Source organism: Ornithorhynchus anatinus, chromosome 5 (assembly GCF_004115215.2).
Source record: "Ornithorhynchus anatinus isolate Pmale09 chromosome 5, mOrnAna1.pri.v4, whole genome shotgun sequence".
In the NCBI taxonomy this organism is placed as follows: Eukaryota; Metazoa; Chordata; class Mammalia; order Monotremata; family Ornithorhynchidae; genus Ornithorhynchus; species Ornithorhynchus anatinus.
Genome location: NC_041732.1, coordinates 48,700,162 through 48,725,557, shown reverse-complemented (window position 1 = coordinate 48,725,557; position 25,396 = coordinate 48,700,162). Strand labels below are relative to the sequence as shown.

General features: G+C 45.4%; 1 protein-coding gene across 6 annotated transcripts in view; it reads right to left on the bottom strand.

Moving 5' to 3' along the window:
* CSNK1G1 (casein kinase 1 gamma 1) overlaps positions 1-25,396 on the bottom strand; it is a 205,392-nt gene that overhangs the window by 40,319 nt on the left and 139,677 nt on the right. The gene's annotated exons all lie outside the window — the stretch shown is intronic.

Here is a 25,396-nt window from a genome sequence, read left to right as displayed (position 1 = left end):
TTTACCAATGAGTACAAACACTTAAATGGGAGCTGGCTACAATGGAAAGGCAGAACTAAACCATTGCCTGACGCGTTCAAAATGAGCAGTTATTTAATACTTAAGGGCCAATAGCATTCCCACTGCTCTATAAGACAGAGAGCAGACCCTGAACCTACATCAGAGCATAGTGCGAGCTATTCTTCCCAAAGGACACCAGAAAGCGCAGCCTCCTAAAAAGGTTCAAACGCTGGCTCGGTGAACTTCGAAGCCATGCTGACAGATCTTGCCGCATTAGTGGGTTTCATTAGCACTCCTCACACTTGCTGCCAAAGCAACGCTGTGCTTCTTGGATTCCTTACCCCACAAAGGACTCAGGATGAACTCTGAAGTAAAGAGGTCACAGACTGTGCTATTCTGGCCACACGCCAGTCCAACTAGGGCTCTTCTAGCAGGGTAGTTTCCTTAGTTCCTGCCTTCTCGTTGTCAGCTAGAGACTCGTCAAAAGACACTCAGGGTTTGGCTTCTGCTAAATAATTACGCAAGGCAGAAGGCTGGATTTTCCCCAGACTTTAAATTCACAGCTAGAAGTCTAAGTCGACAGCTACTCTTTTCCGCTTTAATAACAGAGAGGCAAACCTCCTTCTCCAATGTGGACCAACTATCGGTAAAAAAGAGAATTAGACAGTAGCACCTTTTTAAAAAAACTAACTGGCCTGAGGCATTAATTACCTCTTTGCACTTTCATGCGATCTGTGGCCCAAATTGTCGGTTATGTTGGAGGAGTTTTCCACCATTATCCAATGGCTTCATCGGTGGGGCCAGAGCTACTTGAACAATTAGGCATAAGAAACCAGTGCACCAGATCTACCACGGCCTGGGGGACCCCTCACAACTGTCCCAACAGCAATCCACATCCTCCCGAAACACCTGCAGTGGGGCTCTAAGATGCAAATAGGTCTCAGCAGGGCCAGGGACAAAAGTGCTTATGAACTCTAGGGAGGGTGGGAGAAGACCATTTCTGTGCTTCGACTCTTCACGCCCATCAGATCTAGCCCCGCTTATGGTATTAGTTAAAGTCCTGCTTGGAACTTTTCTAACTCACCCCCGCTTCCCGTTTTGCATCAGGGGAAGTAGTTTACATGTCTAGTTCCCAACACAGGGGTGTCAGCCCCATGCCCCCGGCAGAAGAACATGAGAAAGAGAGAGGTGATGCCCAGAAGAATTCTCGTTTTGAAGGAGCCTGGTGCCCCATTTCAGAACACTTCTGTCTTTAATTTTACAAAATGAACTGCAGCTCACTAGTTGCTGAACTACCAGTTTATACCTGCATTTGGAAACCATGTTGCAAAAACTCCATAGGGCAGGGTTCGTGTCTACATATTCTGTTCCCCCACTATATTGAGCCCAATTCAGGGTCAATACTCTGAAATAGGTCCCAGTGCCAGGCCACGTCAGAAAATGGGTCTTCCACTTCCTACGTCCCCGGACTGGATCTCGGCTGGGTTTGAACCAGGCTAGAATTCTTGTTTTTCTGGTACCCTGCAGGCAGGTCATGGCACTGCCAAAGTTGTGGGGGAAGGGACCCTTTCGGGTTCCGGCAAGACCCAGGTCAGATTCCAAAAGCATGATTTCGGGGCTCAGCTTTCAGGCTGGGCCTAAGGTTCTTTCTTGGCCCGTGCAGGACTTTACCTTGAAGGTGCTTAAATCAAGTACCATCTCCCCAAAGGAAATAGGATTTTGTCTGAAAGCACAGTGCATCTCCTCCCTTTGCTATGGTAGATGCATCTTTCAATTAGTTTAAAATATACTGATCCTGGCAGTTATTCTCAACAGGCCCGGCCGACCCGTCCACAGCAGCATAATGCATGCCAGAAACTTGCTGCTTCTTGCCAGAGTCAGGATGACTGGGATTTGAGGGGGGTTCCCCCCTACTCCTGGCAGGCTGTCTTCCATTTTACCCATGACCCCTTATGTTGCAAACACTGAGCTTTCCTGGGACACATACTTTTATTTCTCTTGAGGAACTGTGGCCTTGGTTGTGGATTAGGAAATTTGAGCATGTCTTCCTCTTCAGGAGAAAAACTTAAAAATCAGATACACTTTTAAATCAGGTCTGTGAAGATGGTTTCTTGAAAATTTTCAAATCCGACTCTCATTCAAAGGGGTCAGCTTCATATCGGGGGGTGGGGGTGGGGCGACTGCATTTCTCCTGCCTTCTTTTCTGGGAAATACTTAAGCATACTATACACTCTGCCTCATGATATTAGTTCATTTTCCAAGCACACTGAGCATTGACCCAGCCGGGGGCAAGTTCAGCCGTGGTGAAAAGTGAACTGAACGCCTACCGCAGGCCCCCATGTGCGCCAGGTCTGGGAGGAACTGAGTTAAACAGAGGTGGTCAAGGAAAAGGAAGAAGCCAATACATGTAAGTCTGGATGATGATGATGAAAATGACAATTGTTTAGCCCTTACTATGTGCCAGGCACTGTACTAAGAGCTGGATCACTATAATCATACTCGCTGTCCCAAATGGGGCTCACAATTTAAAGGAATGGGGGAACAAGTATTTAATTCCCACTTTACAGATAAAGAAACTGAGGCACAAAGAAGTAGGTGAGTAGAAGTTCTCTCTCTCTCTCATTTGCCTCTCGCACTCTCCCCGACTCTCTCCTTGGATAACGGTAGGACAACTGCCCGCCTTACCAAACCTTCCCACCCGCTCCTCGCCCAGCTTCTCCCGCTGGAGTTAATGCAGGGGGAGGATTTCTCCTGAATTGGCCCCTCGGGCCAAGAGGGAACGGAGGTCAGGATGCATCCTTCTGCGGGCCTCCTTTCCTTCCGGCTGGGCAGCTTTCTGGAGACGGAGGGCAAGAGGAAGTCGTGGGGCAAGATAGCAGGGGCAGGAGAGCATGGGCAGGAGAGTAGGGGCCAGCCGAAAAGCTTCCAGGTGAGCCAGAGCAACAGGGGGAAAGAGAGGGGAATTTTTCTTCCTTCTGCTGACAGGAAAGAAGGGAGGGAGGGAGGCCTCTATTGCCTGGACCATACGGTGGCAGGAGCTCTCCGAGTCTTGGATCCTGCGCTGGCTGCCCGAGACCTGGATTCCGCATTGTTAGCACATCACGGTTTGTTTGGCACCCGGATGCCAAAAGGCAGAACCTTTGGAAATTTCAGGACTGTCTGGCTTAAATCAGGATGGTTGGTCACCTCAATCTCGACCCATATATTCTGCCCACATGAAGTTTCCAACATTTTCCCTACTGCTAAGCTTACTCTTGTAACATGAGGAAACTGGCCATAAAAGCCCAGTACAGTCTTTCAGTGAATCAATCAGTAGTATTTATTGAGTGCTTATCATGCTCAGAGCACTGTACTAGGCACTTGAAAGAGTACTATACAAAAGAATTTGCAGACACGCTCCCTGCACACAATGAGCATGGAGTCCATCTAATAAAGTCCTCTGTAATTAGTAAATTTCTGTGGACAATGGAGAAGGTAAGTGCACATCTTGATATACACATATAGCATTTTGGCTCAGTGGAAAGAGCACGGGCTTTGGAGTCAGGGCTCATGAGTTCGAATCCCAGCTCTGCCACTTGTCGGCTGTGTGACTGTGGGCAAGTCACTTAACTTCTCCGTGCCTCAGTTCCCTCATCTGTAAAATGGGGATTAAAACTGTGAGCCCCACGTGGGACAACCTGATTCCCCTATGTCTACCCCAGCGCTTAGAACAGTGCTCTGCACATAGTAAGCGCTTAACAAATACCAACATTATTATTAACATTATTATTATTAAGTGCTTATTATGTACCAGGCACTGTACTAAGCACTGGGGTAGATGAAAGCAAATCAGGTTGGACACAGTCCATTTCTCATTTGGATCTCAGCCTTAATCCCCACATTACAGATGAGGTAACTGAGGCACAGAGAAGTGAAGTGACTTGCCCAAGGTCACAAAGCAGACAAATGGAGGATCCAGAATTAGAGCCCAGGTCCTTCTGATTTCCAGGCCATTTGTCAGCTGTGTGACTTTGGGCAAGTCACTTAACTTCTCGGTGCCTCAGTTACCTTATCTGTAAAATGGGGATTAAGACTGTGAGCCCCACGTGGGACAACCTGATTCCCCTGTGTCTACCCCAGCGCTTAGAACAGTGCTCGGCACATAGTAAGCGCTTAACAAATACCAACATTATTATTCTATCCACTAGGCCATGCTGCTCCTCAAATCTCAAATATTGCACAAGTGCTAATTTTTAATGTGCTAGAAATCAGATTCATATTTTTTAAAATGTCGAAATGGATTCTTTATCATCCAAACTGTTATCTAAAATGATAACAAATATTCTAAATTAATGTTCTCAACGTTTGGATGTCATTTATTTAAAGGGTCTGTGTGTGTGTGTGTGTGTGTGTGTGTGTGTGTGTGTGAGAGAGAGAGAGAGAGAGAGAGAGAGAGAGAGAAGGGGGGGGAAAGGGAGAGAGAGAGAGAATTGAAACACAACCCAAGTACTCTGAATTCCTGAGAGTCCTCACTAATGTGTACTAATCCTGAGCCAAAATTCATTCTTTTAAAAATGAAATTAACTAGAATATGTTCAGTCTAAGCCTCATGTTTGCATTAACAACTAATTTTTGAAAATAATGGTATAATGTGAGATTGTTTTCAAATTTCGAGCCTGATAGAAACCTTTAAACAATCAATACATCAAAGAAAACATGTTTATAGTAACACATTCCTCTTTCAGAGGCATTTTTTCTACTAAGTGTATTTGTATGACAGTGGAGTTTAACTGGGAGTCAGAGGAACTGGGTTCTAATCCCAGCTCCATATTTTGTTTGCTGTGTGACCTTGGGCTAGTCACTTCACTTCTGTGTGCCTCAGTGATCTCATCTGTAAAATAGGGATTAAGACTGTGAGCCCTATGTGGGAAAGGGACTTTGTCCAACCGGATTAGCTAATAGCTACTCCAGTGCTTAGTACAGGGCCTTGGCACATAGTAAGGACTTAACAAATACCATTAAAAAAAACAAAAAAAAGACTAATCCCATTGATTATTGTCACCCATTGCAGTGGTCAATGACAAACTAGAGTTGAATGAATACTCTCAAAGGTGAAGCATGAAATCAAAGGATTACCAAGTTAATGGGGAATCAAGTGAACCGGGGGACCTCAAAAATTACTTTTTCTTCAAATTTCCCTAGTGATAAGGGATAAAGAAGAGAGAAATGGCCAAACAATATGTCTATTCATAAGGGGAAAAAGGGACAAAACAAAGTAAAATCCTGTAATCCACTTCCAGATCATCAGAGATAGGAGCTATATAAAGACAAAGTACTACACTATTATGCCCTTATTAAAAACATGCTGCTAGAAACTACAGAAATGCAGAGTGTTTCTCACTTCAAGGGATCTTGGAGCTTAAAGAAAATATTTTTTTCTATAATATGAATCAAACTTAAAATATGAAGCAACCAAGGCCCCAGTTTACTGACAGAGTTGACACAATCTCAAAAGACCGTAAAGTAAGATAACTGCTCACTAATGATATTTTAAAAATGTTAAAACTATTCTTCACAAAATTCTTGGGAGCTAGAATATTTCCAGACATAAATTTTCCAACAAGAGTTCAAACTTGTAAGGTGTTTGAAAAGAGGAAGGTTTGAAGAGAGAAGCTTGAAAATTAGAACAATCTCACATTTCCAAGCTACTGTGTCCATGTCAGTTTATGCAGTTACTGTCTGTCTATTACAAAACCCTCATTTCTCAGGACTTGAGTAGCTTGTAGCTTTGTTTATTTGTTTATCCAAAATGAAAAAAAGCACACAATTGGGAGGATGGATGCTCTCCGAAGAATAAAAAGCACATAATGGATAACTGGATTTGAGCCAAACAACCGAGATAAGACAATTTAAAAGTGCACCATCTCTCTCTAGAAAAAGAAATAGCCAATTTAGGAATGGGATCATTATTGGATGGATACCAGACCAATGCCATTCTTTCTCTATCTGCTGATCTTTCACCAATGAAGTACAAATGTGAAGACGGAGATGTCACCTCAAAATCCACCAAAGGTTAAACAAAGATGAATAGTGAAATATATTTGCACAAAATTCTTCCAATCTAATTTGAAATTCCTCCCCAAGCCCCTCACCCACAGCAACCTAAACAAAAAAATGAAAATCAACAAAAATAACCTATAACCTTAGGCTGCCACAGGAAGGAACAGAAAAACTAAATTCCTGGTACCCAGCTGAAGGAAATTTTACTTCCATTTTCTTTCTGAAATGTTCAATCATTCATCCAATCGTATTTATTGAGTGCTTACTGTGTGCAGAGCACTGTACTAAGCGCTTGGGAGAGTACAATAGAACAATAAACAGACACATTCCCAGCCCGCAACGAGCTTACAGTCTAGAGGTGGAGACAGAGAGACATTAATATAAATACATTTATTGCAAATACGTATTTAATTGCTGTGGGGCTCGGGGGGGCGGGTGACACCTATCTCCAAAGCTCAGTCCAAAGGATTTATAGTGCAGGGCAAATGATTTTCAAGAACAGAGAATAATAATAACAATAACAGTAACAGTAATGATGATAATGATAATAACAGTGGTATTTGATAAACACTAATTATGTGTCAAGCACTGTACTAAGTGCTGGAGTAAGATTCAAGGTAATCCAGAGAGGCACAGTCCCTGTCCTACACGGATCTCACAGTCTAAGGGGAGGGAGAACAGACACTGAATCCTATTTGACAGATGGGGAAACTGAGGCACAGAGGAATTAAGGGATTTGCCCAAGGTGTCACCCAGCAGGCAAGTGACAGAGCCTGGATTAGAACCCAGATCCTCTGACTCTCATCAGGTCTTTGTTCTTTCTGCCAGACCATGCTGCTTCTCATTAGCATTTGTAATGCCAACCACGGAGGCCACTCTATTTCACGAATTACCTGTAAATTTCTACTTCGTGAATTTGGAAAACATATTCACTTGTCCAGGGTATTGGTCTATATCCAACAGATGTAGATTTTGACCTCGGTAAATGCTGCTGAGGTTCAAAACCCACTGGAAAAAACCTGACGATATTAAACACTGCAAGTGACAAGTGAAAAGGGAGTATATGGGTGCACCCCACGATACAGCCTCGATGTGCTGCTTGAAGGAGAAGGCTGAATCATGGGGTGAGATGGAGGCCGGGTGAAAGGAGGAAAAGGTTACTGCATCAAGTAGTGAATGACCTATTTCTGGATTTTACATTCTGTGGTGGCTGGGATCTGGGGGCTTGCCTGCACTTTACCGACATAATTCAGTGGTACATAAAAAACGGGTGTGCCAAATCCCGCAGCACCTGCTGTTTACAGCAATTTCCTGTCCTTGAATTTAGTATCATCTTTCTTTCCTTATTTACAGGTGGCACAAAATGTTCTAACACCTCAATAGAGCAGAAAGGCTTGAAAAAAATTATTCACAAAGACGCCATCGAATGAGTGGAGTGAAAATTTCTAGAGCTTCTTCTCCGGCATCGCTTGGCTCAATCTTTTCCTTTCTGTTTCCACAGCTAAATTCACACCCAAATTCTGATTCTCCCTTAACTAAAAGTTTTCGCTTGATGGTCTCCTTCATCTTAACTTTGCTTTTTCCTTCATTTACCCCATTAGCATTTATTTATGGCCAGGTGTCTGCCTGCCTTCTCTCCTCTCATTTATAGGCTCCTCTATAAGAAACCGCCTGCAATTTTTTGCCTGCCCCCCCACCTCATTACATACTTTATATGGCATTTAAGCGCTTATTATATGCCAGTCACTGTACTAGGCCCTGGGGTAGATAGATGCTAATCAGTTTGGTCAGAGTCTGTGTCCCACAGGGGGCTCACAATCTTAATCCCCCTTCTACAGACGAGGTAACTGAGGCTCAGAGATGTTAAGCAATTTGTCCAAGGTCACCCAGCAGACAAGTGGTGGAGCTCGGATTAGAACCCAGGTCCTTCTGATTCCCAGGCCCACGCTTATCCAGCGTGGTTCAGTGGAAAGAGCACGGGCTTAGGAGTCAGGGGTCATGGGTTCTAATCCCGGCTCCACCACCTGTCAGCTGTGTGACTTTAGGCAAGTCACTTCACTTCTCGGTGTTTCAGTGACCTCATCTGTAAAATGGGGATTAAGACTGTGAGCCTCATGTGGGACAACGTGATTACCCTGCATCTACCCCAGTGCTTAGAACAGTGCTTGGCACATAGTAAGCGCTTCACAAATACCAACATTATTATTATTAGGCCACACTGCTTCTCTGTTTGCCTTCTCCCTCTCTCTCCCTCCTCCCGTTCCCCTTAAATTAAGGTCAAGTGGTTTGCCCAAGGACAACCGTGCCCAAATAGAGACTGAGAAGGGAACAGATGCCAGAACCTGCCATCATTCTCCCATCACTTGAAGCCATCAGACAACTGTCTCCCTAAACTAATGGGCCCCGTTGCCAGATTTCCTTCCAGTTCAGGTCACTGAGGAGTCATGGAGACATACAAGGAAGCAGAATGAACTCACTTATCCTGGCGACTTTCAGTCAGAGCTGGGAGTTTTCTGTAAGTGCTGGCAAACTTTCATGTTTCCAATATTCTTAACTCAGCAAACTCCCCATTTTAAAAATCCAGCTCATCGTTGTTGGGGTTTTTTTATGGTATTTGTTAATCATGGTGCATCAAGCATTGTTCTAAGCTCTGGGGTAGACATAAATTAATCAAGTCGGACAGAGTCCCTGTCCCACATGGGGTTCAGTCTAAGTAACCAGCTTTGAAGGATTACTTTGAAGGTTTACTTTTAAGGTCCCGCGCTCAGGACACTTAAGCGCAAACCTGCCAAATGGATTGCTAGCTCTTTTCACTGAAAAAGGCCCAAGTTGAAATGAATTACATTATTAGGAAGACGCTATACTAAACTAGAGGCTTCTTTTTATTTAGGTCCAGTCCTTGCGTATAATTCCCAGAAAACCATCTCATCCTGAAAGGCCAGGTCAGTCACTTTGAATGAGACAGAAAAAGAGAGACGCGCTGCAGTCGCCTAGATCGCACCCAAACAAGGTCAGGAAAAGAAAGAACAAACACAGTAGGTGACCTTTACCCAAACACTACACGCCCACACTGCCATATACCACGTTTGAAGGTACATGCGTAGGAAGTGTTTTCTCCCCACCCCCGGCAAATGCCAAGGGAAAATGCGGGAAGGAATACACTGTTGCCATGGATGAAGGAAGTGGAGCCAACCAACGCACATAAATGTCGGTGGCATAGAGTTGGATGAGGTGCTGGTGGTTGTAGTAATCGTAGCCCAAACAAGCCCTCATTTTCTCTTCTCCCACTTCTACGTCACCCTTTTACTTGGATTTGCACCCTTTATTCACCCCTCCCTCAGCCCCACAGCACTTCCACGCACAGCCGTTCATTTATTGATTTATATTGATGTCCCTCTCCCCCTGCAAACTCTAAGCTCCCTGTGGGCAAGGAAGCGTCTACCAACTCTGCTATATTGTACTCTCCCCCAAGCCCTTAATACAGTGCTCTGTATATAGTGAGCGTTCAATAAATACCAATGATTGCCTGATTGACTCTTCACTGAGCACCCATTTCAGGCAGTGCACTGCAGTCGATGCTTGGCAAGTACAGACTAAAATTACATGTTTTAAGGGGGACAGGGGAGATGAAAGTTAAAAAAAAAAATTACCATTAGAGCGGTCAGGTTGTGGGCCTAAGATAGGTTTGGTTTCTCTACCCATTGCATTAAGTCTTACAAGGTAATTAAGGAGGTTATATAGTAAGGACATATCGGTGGGATCCCAGTGGGCAGGTAACGTGTCTACCAACGCTGCATTCCCTGTACTGCCAAGTACTCTGTACAGTGCTCTGCACACAGTATGCACCAAATGAATACCACTGATTGATAGTGAGGGCAGGAAATAAAGGACCCTGAAAGGAAATAGATTAATTTGCAACAAGGTTAAGGTCGCCTTGATTGCATTTAAGTACCTCCTCTCCCCTGCTCCGGTGGATCAACCAATAAGATGTTTAGCTCCCCCTGCCCACCGCACATAGGATCTCCTTTGAGGAAAGGCGGTAGGAAAGGAGAATAAAGAGCTGATACAATGGGCATCTTTTCAGTCCTCATAAGCACCCTTCTTCCCTGCACCATTTTATTTCTGCCTGGTCGTCTGTGACTTCCAAAATGAATCACAGCAACGGCGATTGTGACAGCTGCCTGGGCTGGGGGAGGATGTGTAGGTTGTTGTTGGGGTGGGGATATGTAATCCCCTGAGACTCTTGAGGGGTCCAATGGGCCAACATTCTCTTCTAAAATAAGTTTTCAAACAGGTCTTTTCCTCCAAGAATTTGTTTATTCAAATAATAAGTGTGGTATTTGTTAAGCGCTTACTACGTGCCAGGCACTGTACTAAGCACAGGGGATAGACATAAGTTTATCACCCTGGACACAGTCCCTGTTTGACATGGGGCTCACAGTCTCAATCCCCAGTTTAGGGATGAGGGAACTGAGGCCCAGAGAAGTGAAGTGATTCACCCACGGTCACACAGCAGACAAGTGGCAGAGCCGGAATTAGAACCCGTGAGCTTCTGACTCTCAGGCCCGGGCTCTACCCATTATGCCTTCATATCTTCTAATCCCAAAGTAAAGGTATGTTAATATAAGAGACCTGTTGAGGGAACATAATTTCCCATTTCACACACTCCTATCTCTTGTTTATTCAAAAAAGAGAGCCAGCGGGAAAAGGGGCTGAAGCTCGGACTGACTTTTTCATTTCAGGATCTGGACCCACTTTCACCCTGGTACGAAGAGAGGTTTTGGCCCTGTTTTTAACACCACTTACGAGAGAGGGGTCATGAGATCCTTAGTGAGGCAAGAGAGTTGAGCTATTCAGCTAGGCTGGACAAACTGAAGCCTCTGTCTAGTTCCGGGGCTTGGGTCATTTTCAAGTCACTGGTAAAGGTATATGGTAAAGGTGAAATGCATCTATTTATTTTGCCTTAGCCACAGAGTCCTGGAAATGAACGGCACAGTGAAGGAAAAATATGTGCCGGGTTTGGAGAACAGCTACAAGAAGAGGAGAAAGCTAATCTGTGACGTGCAGACACTTCATATTTATTGAGCACTTACTGTGTGCAGAGCTCTGCACTGAGCACTTGGGAAAGCACAATACAACAATAAGGTCTGTTGTTCAGACAGTGCAAGGCTCAACCACCATGGTGGACCTGCATCCTCTTACTACTGCCCTCTCCCATCATTTTTTCTGCTAACAATACCCAGCCAATGATGGTTCTACTCCCACGTCTTCCCTCTGTTTCACGCATGCTCCCCTGCTCCAATCTTGCAGCAGTGGTGGGGCTAAGAGCATCATGACAGCATATCCTTTGGGAGGCTGCCTGGGACAACATTATTATTATTATTCGGCAGTAATAATAATAATAATGATAATGATGGCATTTGTTAAGTGCTTACTATGTGCGAAGCACTGTTCTAAGTGCTGGGGGGGATGGAAGGTGATCAGATTGGCCTACGTGGGGCTCACAGTCTTAATCCCCATTTTACAGATGAGGTCACTGAGGCACAGAGAAGTTAAGTGACTTGCCCCAAGTCACATAGCTGACAAGCGGCGGAGCCGGGGTTAGAGCCCATGACCTCTGACTCTCAAGCCCGGGTTCTTTCCACTGAGCCACGCTGCTTACAACCGTGTGGGCGGCTTTGCCTAAGATGGTGATTGGAGTGTGTAGGTGTGAAGCTGTCCAGTGAAGATCAAGGTATTTCTTTGGGGGTGGGGAGGCGGGTGGAACGGACAAATGGAAATTTGCCTTTTTAAATTTGTCTTATACACTGTTCAATCTGTTGCGCACTCTAAAGAGGAAGTCCCCTCGCTAGCAAATGGACACTGCTCTGATAACCAGCTGGGGGTGTCATCTCCCTCCTGCAGCCTCGGGCATTTCAAAGAAATGTTCTCTCCCATCAGTGACACTGGCAAGGGAGTAGTTAAGTTGCTGTGGGAGGGAGTAGACACATGCTTCCACCTCCTCATAACCCACATGAATAATTCCCTTCGAGTGCTCCTGACACATCTCTTTTCCTTCCAGAGCACTCAGAGGCTATGGTGAGCACTAAGCACCATCTCCCTACACTCAACTTTGACAAGCTGTGCGGGAGTGCGGGGAGGAGGGAGGATTGTGGTCAGAACCGAGATGTCTTCTCTGCTTGTTTGGTCCTTGGGCCCCAGTTGGGAGTCTCTCCATCTCTGAATCCCAAGTGGGTATGTGCATGCTCAAAAGTCTCTCGGTCTCTCTCTCACTGTCTATCTCTCTTCCTTATTCTCCCAGTCTCTTTGTCTCTCACTCTCTGCCTCAGTTTCTCTCCCTCCATCTCTCTTCTCCCTCAATCTCTCTCAGTCTCTTTTCTCAGTCTCTCCTCTCTCAGTTTCTCTCTCTCCATTCTGCAAAGCTGCCCTACACACTACTATCTCCTTCCCCCACTCCCGTTTGCCTTGTTCACGGCAGGTGCCCAGTGGGCCTTGGCAACAGAGAAGAACTGGAGATGAACTTTAAAGATGGCAATCATCCATGTCTTCTATTCAACCGCACCCCAATCCAATGGTGATATGTGGGTGGTGAAACTGCCTGCTAGCAGGACCCCACCTACGGCCTTGACAAACTCTGGCTTAGTATTACGGATAAAAATTACCTCGGGTCAGAGGTTCTAGTCTCTGTCTGGGCACCTGTCTCCAGCTGTTTGTTTTCAATGGGACGCTTTACCTCAGCACTTCTTTGTTTTTGCTCACTCTCGGACCATTACGCAACCCCAAAGGGACAAGGGACCGTGTCTAATTTCCACCTGTGAATTCTATCCCAGTACTCTGTACAATGCTCTACACACAGGAAGTGCTTAATACATACTATTACTACGTATGATCCCTAGACCATCGTAATGTCTAAAGTCTTTTACATTATTTTAGAAAAAATGAGAAAAAATGGCATTATTTCATGTCTTCTAAGTATCAAGCACTATTCCACTAGTCCTACTCAGACTGTGAGCCGCATGCGGGACCCAGTCCCTGTCCCACATGTGTCTCAAAGTCTGAGCAGGAGGGAGATCAGGCACCGAATTCCCATTTTGCATTTAAGAAGACTGAAGCACAGAGAAGTTAATAGACCTGCCCAAGGACACCCAGCAGGCAAGTGGCAAAGCTGGGATTAGAACCCACGTCCTTTGATTCCCAAGCCCGTGCTCTTTCCACTAAGCCATGCTGCTTCTCCTAGCCTGAGGTACCCAGAGAAAGAAATAAAAATGCCCCTGAAGAAATGAAAGGAAGTTCAAGTCTGCGGACATAGCAGTTCTGAAAGAAGAACGATGAGGAGGCGGGGTGGTCTGGTGAAGAAATGAAGCCTGATGTTACGGAGACTAGGTTTGAGTCCTGAGGCTGCTCTACACCAGTCTCACCCACTTCAAATAACGCTGACACTTCTGAACTTTCTAAAACAAAACTTGAAAATGTCCAGGTCTTTCTGTTATTGTGAAATATAGTCGAGTTCACAGTTCTTGAATTCTAGGCTGGACTAAAATGGGCAAATACCAGAACTCATCTTTCTCTTACTCGGTTTGATTCGAACGCAAAGGTAGAATTGGGGCTTCCAACGAAGCAGGCCCGTCTGGATGCAGCACGATGCGCTTGAATAGCCGTGTGCATCCGCGTGGCATCAGGCAACGGCTGAGTATTACAGTGCGAGATCTTCGGCAATGCTGATAGGGAGGGCTAATTGTATTTCACGAAGCCAGTCTTCTGAAACTCTGGGGAATATGATTATGGTCCTCTATTTGTTCCTGTGATCCTCATATTGGGCTATCTGAGATCCATTGGTGAGCTCTATTTGTGAATAACTGTAGGGAGGAAAACAGCAGTGTTCTAATTCCCCTAGATCCCCCCTACACAAGACTCGGGGTGCCCCTAATGTGCCAATATTAAGTGAAAAACAAACTTTAAAAGGACCTGTTTCCTGCTGGGTGAACAGCCAAGACCCGTCAATGGGCAGGGACTGTCTCTATCTATTGCTGATTTGTACATTCCAAGCGCTTAGTACAGTGCTCTGCACATAGTAAGCGCTCAATAAATACTATTGAATGAAAATACTATTGAGTGAATGAATTGGTACATTACGATGAGTGGCACACTGGTAAATTGCGTGTCTTTTGAAGATGCGCTGCACTTGCTTTGCTTGTATTTACAAACTGCCTTCACTAGCAAACTGTACTTAATGAAAGACATTTGCTTCTTCTCAAATCTGGGGAAAGCCAGATTTAAAAAACGCTCTAGACTGAAAACTCACTGTAGGCAGGGAACGTATCTACCAACTTTGTTATAGCGCAGGCCCACAAGTGCTTACTACAGTGCCCTGCACACAGTAAGTGCTCAATTAATACCAGTGATTGATTGATTAAAGAGAAATGGTGTGGCCTAGTGGCAAGGGCATAGGCCTGGGTGCCAGAAGGACCTGGGTCCACTTGTCTGCCGTGTGACCTTAGGCAAGTCACTTCAGTTCTATATGCTTCAGTTTCTTCATCTGTAAAATGGGGATTAAGACTGTGAGCCCCAAGGAAGATATGGAATGTGTCCAATCTGATTAGCTTTCATTTACCCCAGAGTTTAGTACAGTGCCTGACACATAGTAAGCATTTAAAAAATACCTCCCCGTCCCCCCCAAAATAAGAAGGCAGTAACTGAGTATGCCCAATCTTAGCTCGAATGATAGAAATTCAACGAAAACAGGATTAACAAGCAAGATGACGATAGAGTTTTGTTTCTATAGAGATAACAGGGAACACTCTCCAGGGATTGCCTCTGGATTATGCATGTTATGGTCGGGACTGAGGTCGGGACATTGGCTTTTCAGTACACATGTGCCCACGGATAAGGGTAAATCTCACCATCAGGAGTGTCACCGTAAATATGAGCGAATATATACATGCATTTACATATATATATATATGTTTATAGTGAGAGAAAGAGTGCAAGAGATATGTGTGTGTTTTGTGTGTGTGTCCCCTTCACATTCAGGGATGACTTCACTGACGGTCAAATTCGTCTACTGAGGGCATGTGTAGCTGAAAAGACCAATGTGGGACCCACCATCCTGGCCACATTGCCCCATGCTGGGTGTTATGTTTGATGTTTGAAGAACAGCTAAACAGAGAGATAAAGTGACTCTTCCCCTTGCACAATGCCACCTAGTTTACGCCTCTTCCCTTATCTATGACTGGGTTCACAATAATACATAAGGGCCAGAATCCACTCAATTATCTGTCCGCAAGGGAGTTATCAGAAAGTAGTAATTTAAAAAATATTTTCTGGCTGGGCAGGCAGATTTGAAAAGACTTTAAAACACTACGGTGGAAAGCCATCGGTAACACATACCACAAGGCAATGCTTCTCATAACTTTGGACCTTTGGACACTTTGGCAGGGCAAAAGTCCTTGTGGACATTTGGGGACAATCTCACTCCGCGCTCACGAATATCGATCTTCAGACTGGGGCCACTTGATGGGAGGAGAATTTTGCCGAATTCCAACGGCTTCTCAAAGCCCATCAATTTTGGAGTGGGGGCAAAGAATAACACTAGCACTCAATAGCAGCCGCTGTTCTAAAAGTAGTGTCTGGGGCAGGCCTACTTGGGACTAGACTTAAAGGTAGAGAGGAGAACTTCTCCCAAAGATAAAAGGCTTCAGGATAGGTGACAGTCCTAGTGAGGCCCTCATCAGCGTTGGAGAAAAGCTGTTCTAGTGGCTGCATGGATTTCTGTATTTATCAATCAATGGCTTTACTGAGCACTTACTATGTGCAGAGCACTGAACTACTCTCTACTCTTGGGAGAGTAGAGTACAACAGAATTAGCAATTTAATAAACTAATCTCAGAATGTTCCATTTAAACTCACCAGACGCCACATATTTAATAATAATAATAATGTTGGTATTTGTTAAGCGCTTATTATGTGCAGAGCACTGTTCTAAGCGCTGGGGGAGATACAGGGTCATCAGGTTGTACCACGTGAGGCTCACAGTCTTAATCCCCATTTTACAGATGAGGTAACTGAGGCAGTGAGAAGTGAAGTGACTTGCCCACAGTCACACAGCTGACAAGTGGCAGAGCCGGGATTCAAACCCATGACCTCTGACTCCCAAGTCCGGGCTCTTTCCACTGAGCCACGCTGCTTCCCGAAGGCTCTGTGGCCTTAGGTTCTGTAGCCAGAGATGAACTCCACTGACACCGGCACTGCCCTCTGTGCAGAAGTTTTCCAATCACCCTCCCGCACCCCCCGCCAAATCAGTAGAAAAAACCTCATTTTTCCTGGGTGCTTGGTGTTCCTCTGACATTTACTCACTGAAAACAAGCAAGCACACTAGAGACATTATGTCTCCGAAAGATGATGGCTTGTCAAAAATGGACTCGAAGCTCACCTCAGTGTTCTCCTTTCCCATTGATTCTGGGTAAGGACCGACTTTCTCATTAAGCACCACAAATAGGTTTTTCTACTACAGCTTTCCCATCACAACAGCAGGCCTGCGGGTAGAAGAGTTGCAGACTACGTGGAAAAGATCTTTTTTAACCATAATATCTCTAGTAGTAGAATAATAATAATAACGTTGGTATTTGTTAAGTGCCTACTATGGGCCAAACACTGTAGATACAAGGTGATCAGGCTGTCCCACGTAGGGCCCACAGTCTTCATCCCCCTTTTACAGATGAGGTAACTGAGGCCCAGAGAAGTGAACTGATTTGCCCAAGGTCACACAACTGACAAGCGGCAGAGCCAGAATTAGAACCCATGACCTCTGACTCCCCAGCCCAGGCTCTTTCCACTGAGCCACGCTGCTTCTCAAAATATATATTTAGCATCCACTCGATGCAATGTACTGTGTTAGGTGGCGTTTGGGAGGTACAAACCAAAAAAGTGACATCTACTTCGTCCATAAGTAGCTTACACTATAAGGAGAAAGACGGAAGCGGAAATATTTACGGAGTAGCAAAGATGAATAAGTCAGTCAACAGAGTTGGTAGATATGATCCCTGCCTACAAGGAGCTTACAGTCCAGAGGGGGGAGAGACATTAAAATGAATTACATATAAGGGATATGGTAGAGTATAAGGCCATGTACATAAGCACTGTGAGGGAGGGGTGAGTATTAAAGTGCTTAAGGGGAAAATAGCCAAGTACACAGTCGCTACAGAGGGCAGGGTGAATATGGTGGGGGAAGAAGTTACTCAGGGAAGGTCTCCTGGAGGAGATGCAGGTAGGGAGAGTGGTGATCTGCTGGCTCTGAAGGGGGAGGGAGTTTCAGGGCTGCAGGAGGACATGGGCAAGGGCTCGGCGTGATAGATAAGATCGAGGCACAGAGAGAAGGTCGGTGTTAGAGGAGAAGAGTCTGCAGGTTGGTTGTAATAGATCGGTGAGGTAAGGTAGGATGGGGAGAGCTGATTAAATGCCTTAGAACTGACAGTAAGGAGTATCTGCTTGATGCGGAAGTAGATGGGCAACCCTTGGAGGCTTCTGAGGTGTGGGGAGATGTGGCCAGAATGCTTCTCCAGAAAAATGATCCAGGCAGCAGAGTGAAGTGCGAACTGGAGAGGGGTGAAACTGGAAGCATGAAGGTCAGTGAGGAGGCTGATGTAGTTGTCAAGGCAGGATATGAGGGCTTGGTGATGGTAGGAACATGGGTGCAGAAGAAGGGGTAGATTCCAGAGTTGCTGTGAAGGCAGAACCGCCAGAATTTTGGTGACAGATTGAATACTGAATGAGAGCGATGAGTCAGGATAATGTCATAGATACAGGCCTCCTTGACAAGGAGGATGGTGGTGTTATCCACAGTGGTGGGAAAGTCTGGGGGAGGACTGGGTTTGAGTGGGAAGATGAGAAGCTCTGTTTTAGACACGCTAAGTTCGAAGTGTGGGGAAGACACACGAGAAGAGATGTTCTGAAGGCAGGAGGAAATGTGAGACTGCGGGAAAGGAGAAAGATCAGGGCTGGATGAGTAGATTTGGAAATCACGTAAAGATGGAAGTTTAACTGTGGGAGTGAATGAAGTCTCCTAGGGAATGGGGGTAGATGGAAAATAGAAGGTGACCCAGAACTGACCACTGTGGCACTCCCAGGGTGACGGAATGGGAGGCAGAGGAGGAGCCCGTGAAAAGCACTGGGAAGGAGCAGTCCATGATAGGAGGAGAACCAGGAGAGGAGAGTGTCAGCGCAGTCAAGATTAGCTAGTGTTTACAGGAGAAGGGAGTAGTCTGCAACTGAATGTACAACTGAATGACTAATAAATTCATATTCAGAAGTACTGAGAATGGCTGTAAAAAATAAAACAGTGCTAAATAAGGCTGATTGGATAATATGATTTAGAATGCTGGGAATTAATTGGGGCAGGTGTACTGGGGAGATGGGATTTGAGCAGGGCTTTGAACGCAGGGAGGGCTGTGGTCTCCAGGATTTTGGAAGAGAGGGAGTTCCAGCTAGGGGAACAGTGTGACTACGGAGATGGGTGGGAGGGCTAAGGGCAGTTAGGACAGGTGGGAGAGTTGGAAGGTTATTTGGGGAGGAATGAAGAGAGAAATTTGGGGAGTGGCGGCGTGTCAAGAAGCGTGTAATAAAGACTGGAGTGAGGAAGAGGTTGGTTGCAAGGAGGCCGATACAACAGTCTAGCAGTGATATGACCTGAGTTAGTACGAGAGTGGCAGCTGATGGGTGGATAGGAAAGAGTGGATCCAGGAGATGTAGTGTGCAAAGAACCGGCAAAACTGGCCAGTAGATGGGAAGTCTCTGTGCCTCAGTTTCCTTGTCTGTAAAATACGGATTAAATCCATTCTTGCAGGCCAAGAAACTGTGCCCAACCTGATTATCTTGTAGCTAACCAAGCGCTTATTACAGTGTTCGGCACAGAGTCAACGCTTTACACCTCCCGGAATAATTATAATTCTTATTATTCCTGAACATGAGTGCTGAAAGACAGTGAGGAGGTAAGGTCGTCTCTGAGGCTGTAGACTTCTGGGGCAGGAACGATTGTGGTGTAATTGACTGAGATGGGAAAGTCAGGAGGAAAAGTGGGCTTAAGGGGAAAGAAGAGTAGTTCTGTTTTAGACATAATGAGTTTGCGGTCCCGGGAGGACATCCAAGTGAAGAGGTCCTGGAGGCAAGAGGAGATATCGGATTGCAGGTCAGATGAGAGGTCAGGGCTGGAGAGATGGAATTGGGAGTTATCTGCAAAGAGGAGGGTGGCTGAAACCATGCATCCAGATGCTCTCTGAGTTTGAATTGAGAGAGAAGGGTCGCTGATCCAGGTATCCTCTTACCCCTGGAGAAGTTTTTATTACTGCAACGCTGGTATCTATCCAGATGTTAGAGTAATCATCCTATTTCAACAAACAAAAGCTGGTACGTGTGAGCCCAGTACGAATCACCAACAAAATACTAATAAATAATGCGGCCAAAGGAAAACATGCCTTCTTCACTACAAAAACAAAAAAAAAATAAGACCACACAACAGAAACCAAGAATGTCAGCTTAACAAGGGTAACCTTACATCCTGCTAGAATAGAGCATAGACCATGTCTGACATTTTAGGTCAGGCTATGGCCTGTTAACCTTGGGACTATATAGTTCAATCAGGAAACGAGCGTGGCCTAGTGGATAAAGCGTGAGCTCGGGAGTCCGAGGACTGGAGTTCAAATTTTGGCTATGCTCTGTTTCTGCTGTTTGATCTTGGGCAAGACGATTAACTTCTCTATGGCTCAGTTTCCTTGTCTGTAAAATAGGGATTAAATCCTACCCCTGCCTACTTAGATGTGAGGCCCTTGAGGGTTTTGAAGGCAGGGAGAATGGTGAACAGTCAGATAAGAAGAGGGAGAGAGTTTCAGGCCCTGGGGAGAAAATGGACAAGTGTTTGGTGACAGCATAGAGGAGATTTAGATACAGAGAGTCGGTTGGTTTTAAAGGATAAGAGTGCTAGGTTGGGGGTGTAGTAAGCGATTGAAAAAATTAGATAGGAGGGAGAAACCGTAAGGTCTTTGTGGGCAGGGAATATGTCTGCTTATTGTTGTACTGTACTTTCCCAAGCACTTGGTAAGTACACTGTTCCACATAAAGTAAGTGTTCAATAAATACGACTGAACAAATGCATGAATGAATGAATGAGAGCTGACTGAGGACCTCAGAGCAGATGGTAAGAGGTTTCTCTTTGCCATTAAAGTAGATGGGAAACTACTGGAGATTTTTGAGGAGTGGGGTGATGTGGACTGAATTTTTTTTTTTTTGAAAAATGATCTGGGCAACAGATTGAAGTTTGAAAGAGGGAGGGGAAAGAGAGGATGCAGGGAGGTCAGCAGGGAGGTTGGGGCAGCAATCATGGCAGGAAATGGAGTGCCTGGATCAGCATGATAGTTGTTTGGATGGAGAAGAATATGCACAGCTCCTGCCTTCAAGGAGCTTGGAACAGGAGATGGGAAGAGAAACAAGCTCAGTGTAAAGGGCAGGGAGGGTGGTTGAATTTGGGCTGGAATATCTGATGTTTAGAAGTCTCATTCATGACTATAGACCATAAGCTGATCCTCTGTGAAAAATACAGCAAGGAGAATCCCTTCATCATCATCATCGTCATCAGAATTTAATCAGCGCTTATAATATGCCCAGTACTGGAGTAAGCACTTGGGAGAATACGACTCAACAGAGTTGGGTGACACATTCCCTGCCTGCGACGAGCTTCCGGTCAGAGGGGGAGACAGACCTTAATATGCCTAATTTATAATACATAATTTAAGTATCTGTGCAAAAGTGCTGTGGGGCTGAGAGTGGGGTGAAGAGCAAATACCCAAACAACACAGACACAAGTGCACAGACAGCGCAGAAAGGGAGAGGGAGTCGGGGAAGAAGACAGCTTAAATGGGGAAGGCCTCTTGGAGGACATGTGACCTTAATATTGCTTCATCCAACAGAGCCTAAATTCTGACTGATGGCTATTGCTCACACACCTTGGTCATTATAGATCTAGGGCAGTCAACCCAATGAGGAACATGTGAAAATCCTTACTAAGTTTGGATCCAAGGACTACAGAGCTGAAGTACATTTCTCCTTCCTCTTCTGTTTCCATCATAAAGCACCCAGCTTCTCCCAAGAAGGGGGATGCCCTTGGGAGGGTCACTTTGGGATTTGCTGAGCAGGTAAAATTTGCGTCAGGCACGGTGGGCTTGGCAACTCGCCTGCTCTGCCAGGCAGACCGTGGCTTTTTATTGCTTAAAATTCATTTTCACAGACGAGATGTTTAGGCCTGAGAAGTAATCAGAATCTCTTCCAAATTAAGCTGATCCACTCATCCCTGGGAAAAAAAATAAATAACCCCAAACAATGTGACTTGGATAGCCCCAATTAGGCAGGAAAATCAAATCTCCTTTTTCCTCAAGAATGATGATACTGCTTGGAATTTATAAATTGTCTTTCACTAAGAGATCAGAATATGGGGCTTTAGTGATTTATGCAAGCTCCCTACCCAGCTTAGAAGAATAGATAGGGTGCCCTGGGACAGAGCCTGAGAGGGTCAGACATCTGGAACAGTATGGCGTAGTGGATAGAGCACGTGTGAGACCTTGGGCAAGTCCCTTCACTTCTCTGGCCCTCAGTTACCTCATCTGTAAAATGGGGATTAAGACTGTGAGCCCCATGTGGGACAACCCGATTAACTCGTATCTACCCCAGCGCTTAGAACAGTGCCTGCCACACAGTAAGTGCTTAACAAGTACCATAATTATTACTATTATTAGACTGTGAGCTCCTTGTGGGCAGGGATCTATCTCTTTATTGTTATCCTGTGCTCTCTCAAGCACTTAGTGCAGTACTTTGCACACAGTAAGTGTTCAATAAATACAACTGCATGAATGAATGACCCAGGTCCAGCCTGCCCACAACCCTAACTCAAACAGGGAGAATCCAGATCAACAAGGATTTGGTTGGGGCACGCCTGCTTGCTCGTAGGCTGTGGGAAGCAGAAACCCAGCAGCCCAGGACACATGGATTGTTCTCGCACGTGCGCAGCAATGCTCTAGGCACTGTGGCAGGGGTCATTCATTTCCCCGGCCCCAAGCCCGGGAAATAGGGAGAGTCAGGGTGTTGCCTAAACTTAGTGGCGGACTGTGAACCCCTTTTATTGAGGCAGTGAGCCCCATGTGGGACAAGGACTGTGTCCAACCCCATGTGCTGGAGTTCACCCCAGCGCTTAGTACAGCGCCTGGCATGCAGTCAGCACTTAACAGATACCAGAATTATTATTATTATTCATCTTTATGCTGGGCCGACCTGGCCCCAGGGCTCACAGGTTGGGAGGGATTTTGCGGGCCTCGAGCGGCTGACATTTCTGTTGCATGAATGATAGATTATCTGGACCGGCCCCTCTCCTTCTGGGGAGGTGAGTAATGAAACCAATCAGGGCAAATGGATTTTTTCTAATTTCCTAAAGCACTCCAAGAATGGAGAGTCCCACAGCCTTTCCTCTGTCAAATCTCTTCCAGGGTTTTATCACCCAGAGTCAGGTTCTTCTTTGTTATCCGATTAGCCTGCATCTACCGCCGGAGCACTGAACGTGGCACATGATAACCACCTAACAAGTATCACTTTATTATATGTGTTCAACCACAATCTTTCTTGATTTACATGTCTATCCACTCTGTTGGGTTGTACTCTCCCCGGTATTTAGTGCAGTGCTCTGCACACAGTAAGCGCTCAATACAGTACCACTGATTGACTGATTGCATCTAGGAGTATTTTCTCTGGTTTGGTAATCAATGAACCTAGGGAATTACTAGTCAGCATCTTTCCTTTAAAAATACTGCAAATATTTGACACCTAACCCCATTAGCCTTCCCTTCTGATGGCTAAATAATCTCAATTCCTTTAACCTTTCCTCAAAGGACTGATCTTCCATACCCTTCCTTATTTTTTTGCTCCTCTCCAAACCCTCTCCAGTTTCTCCAAACACTTTTTATAGTTCTAACCAATATGGGCCACAGTACTCTATTCAGGGTCTGATTAGTGCAGAGAACAGAGGCAGGTTACTTCTCAGCTCTAATCTGTCATAACCAATCAATCGATGGGATTTATAAAGTGCTTACTCTGTGCAGACCACTGTACTAAGCGATTGGGAGGGTACAATATAACACAGTTGTTAGAAATGTCCTGATAATGTCTGCTAATTACTCCTGTTAATACCTTCCAGTTATATATTGGCTTTTTTTAAGTAACACCACAGATGACTGACTTGCATTTAGCTTCTAATTATCTATGACTCCGGATTTTTTCTATTATACCAGTGTCTTGCCAATCTTTCCCCCCTCAAAATTTTATAGTCCCTGCAAGTGCTTCTGTGCCCTTCTTGCTCCTATTTAAGTTTAACCTATTTTTGAGGGACCATGCTCTCAATTTTTATAAATTCCCAGAATTTTATTCTTGTCTTCCCAACTGTTGGCGACCCTGCTCAAATTAGGTCATCACACGGAAATCTAGACGCAAGGAGAGTGAAAGTCTTGCTTCAATTCACCCGGGAAATCAACTGATGGTATTTATTGAGGGCTAACTGTATGCACAGCACTGTGCTAAGCACTTGCTTGGGCGAGTACGACAGAGTTGGCAGACGTGTTCCCTGCCCACAATGAGCTTACAGTCCAGAGGGGGAGACAGACATGAATATGACTACATTAAATTATACACTATAATAATGTTGGTATTTGTTAAGCACTTACAATGTGCAGACCACTGTTCTAAGCGCTGGGGGAGAGGGTCATCAGGTTGTCCCACCATGAGGCTCACAGTCTTCATCCCCATTTGACAGATGAGGTGACTGAGGCACAGAGAAGTGAAGTGACGTGCCCATAGTCACACAGCTGGCAAGTGGCAGAGCCGCGATTCAAACCATGACCCCTGACTCCCAAGCCCGGGCTCTTTCCAGTGAGCCACACTGTTTCTCTATAGGGAGGGGGTGATGAACTCTTCGCTACAGCATCCCAGAAGTTCTAACTCATTACTGATCCCTTCAGATGTGTGCCCCTTCCTATGGTGATCCAAGCCAATGTTCTTTTTGCATTACTAGATGCCAGGCAGAAAATATTCTTTTCACTGCAGATTCATTACGGCGGCTCCTGCCTTCTTGGACAGGCTTCTTAACCTTCTTATCTTAGTATGACTCCCCCCAATTCTACAAGGCCAGATGAACTCTATCTAGTATCACTCCCTTTAGTCACACAGGCTGAAGACGTCAATGGATGGAAGTTGCATCCCAGCTTTGAACGGCACAGTTGTTATTCAGCTAACATTAATTTGATTAGCTTCCTGTGAAAGGAATCCACCGCTCAGCAATTTCATGCACTGGGCAGAATTCTGATTGTGTTTATGATCCAAGCGATAGCTAGCCAACATACTGCTCTCAATCTGTTACCTATAATTAACATTCGCCTTCCACGAAACTCAGAGAGGAACCCTCAAGGAGTAATTCATATTAAAGAAGAGGAACAAAAACAAGCCATTCAGGGGTCAGATGCACCTTGAACAGGGCAGGGCAGATAAGTAACGAGCCGGCTTGGATTGCACGCCCCTGTTTCCGCCAAGAACTCAGAGGGTCCCCGAAGATGCCCCAGAAATAGAGTAAGGGAGCTTCGGTGGCCTTGACGTCAGAAATGTCCACATTTCATTCTGAGCATGTGGAAACCTGGGACCTGAGCATTATGGAGCGGAGCTCTGGTCGGGGGAGGGGGCTTTGGATGGTAAAACAGGGAGAGAAAGAGAGGAAAGAGAAAAAATGGGGAGGAGAAGATCATCACCATCATCAATGGTATTGTTCTGACCACTTACTTGTTTGCAGAGCACTGTACTAAGCACTTGGGAGAATAAAATGTCACAGAGTTGGTAGATACGTTCCCTGCCCACAGTGAGCTCACAGTCTAGAGGCTGTAAGGTTGACTTGGGAGGCATGAAGACGGTGAGTCGGGGAACAGCTGGTGAAGAGAGCAGATAGGTAAGGTGGGACCGGATGGCGGGAAGCCTCGAAGCTGATTGCAAGGTGTTTTGGAGCAACAAATAGGTATCGCAGCCTGGCCTGCACAAATAGCATCTATTTGTCTGTCAGTATGAATTCGATGCTATTTGTGCAGGCCAGGCTGCAATACCTATTTGTTCATACTGACAGACAAATAATTACATCTCCCCAAGTGCGGGTCACTCAGAATGGGTGCCAAGGAATAGGGGGGTAGGGTTAAGGAAAAAAGTGGTGGTGAGTAATGGATTGAAAGTAACAACAGCAACTCGTCAAATCACATCACACTCCTCAACACAACAGTCAATTCGATTTACTGAGAGC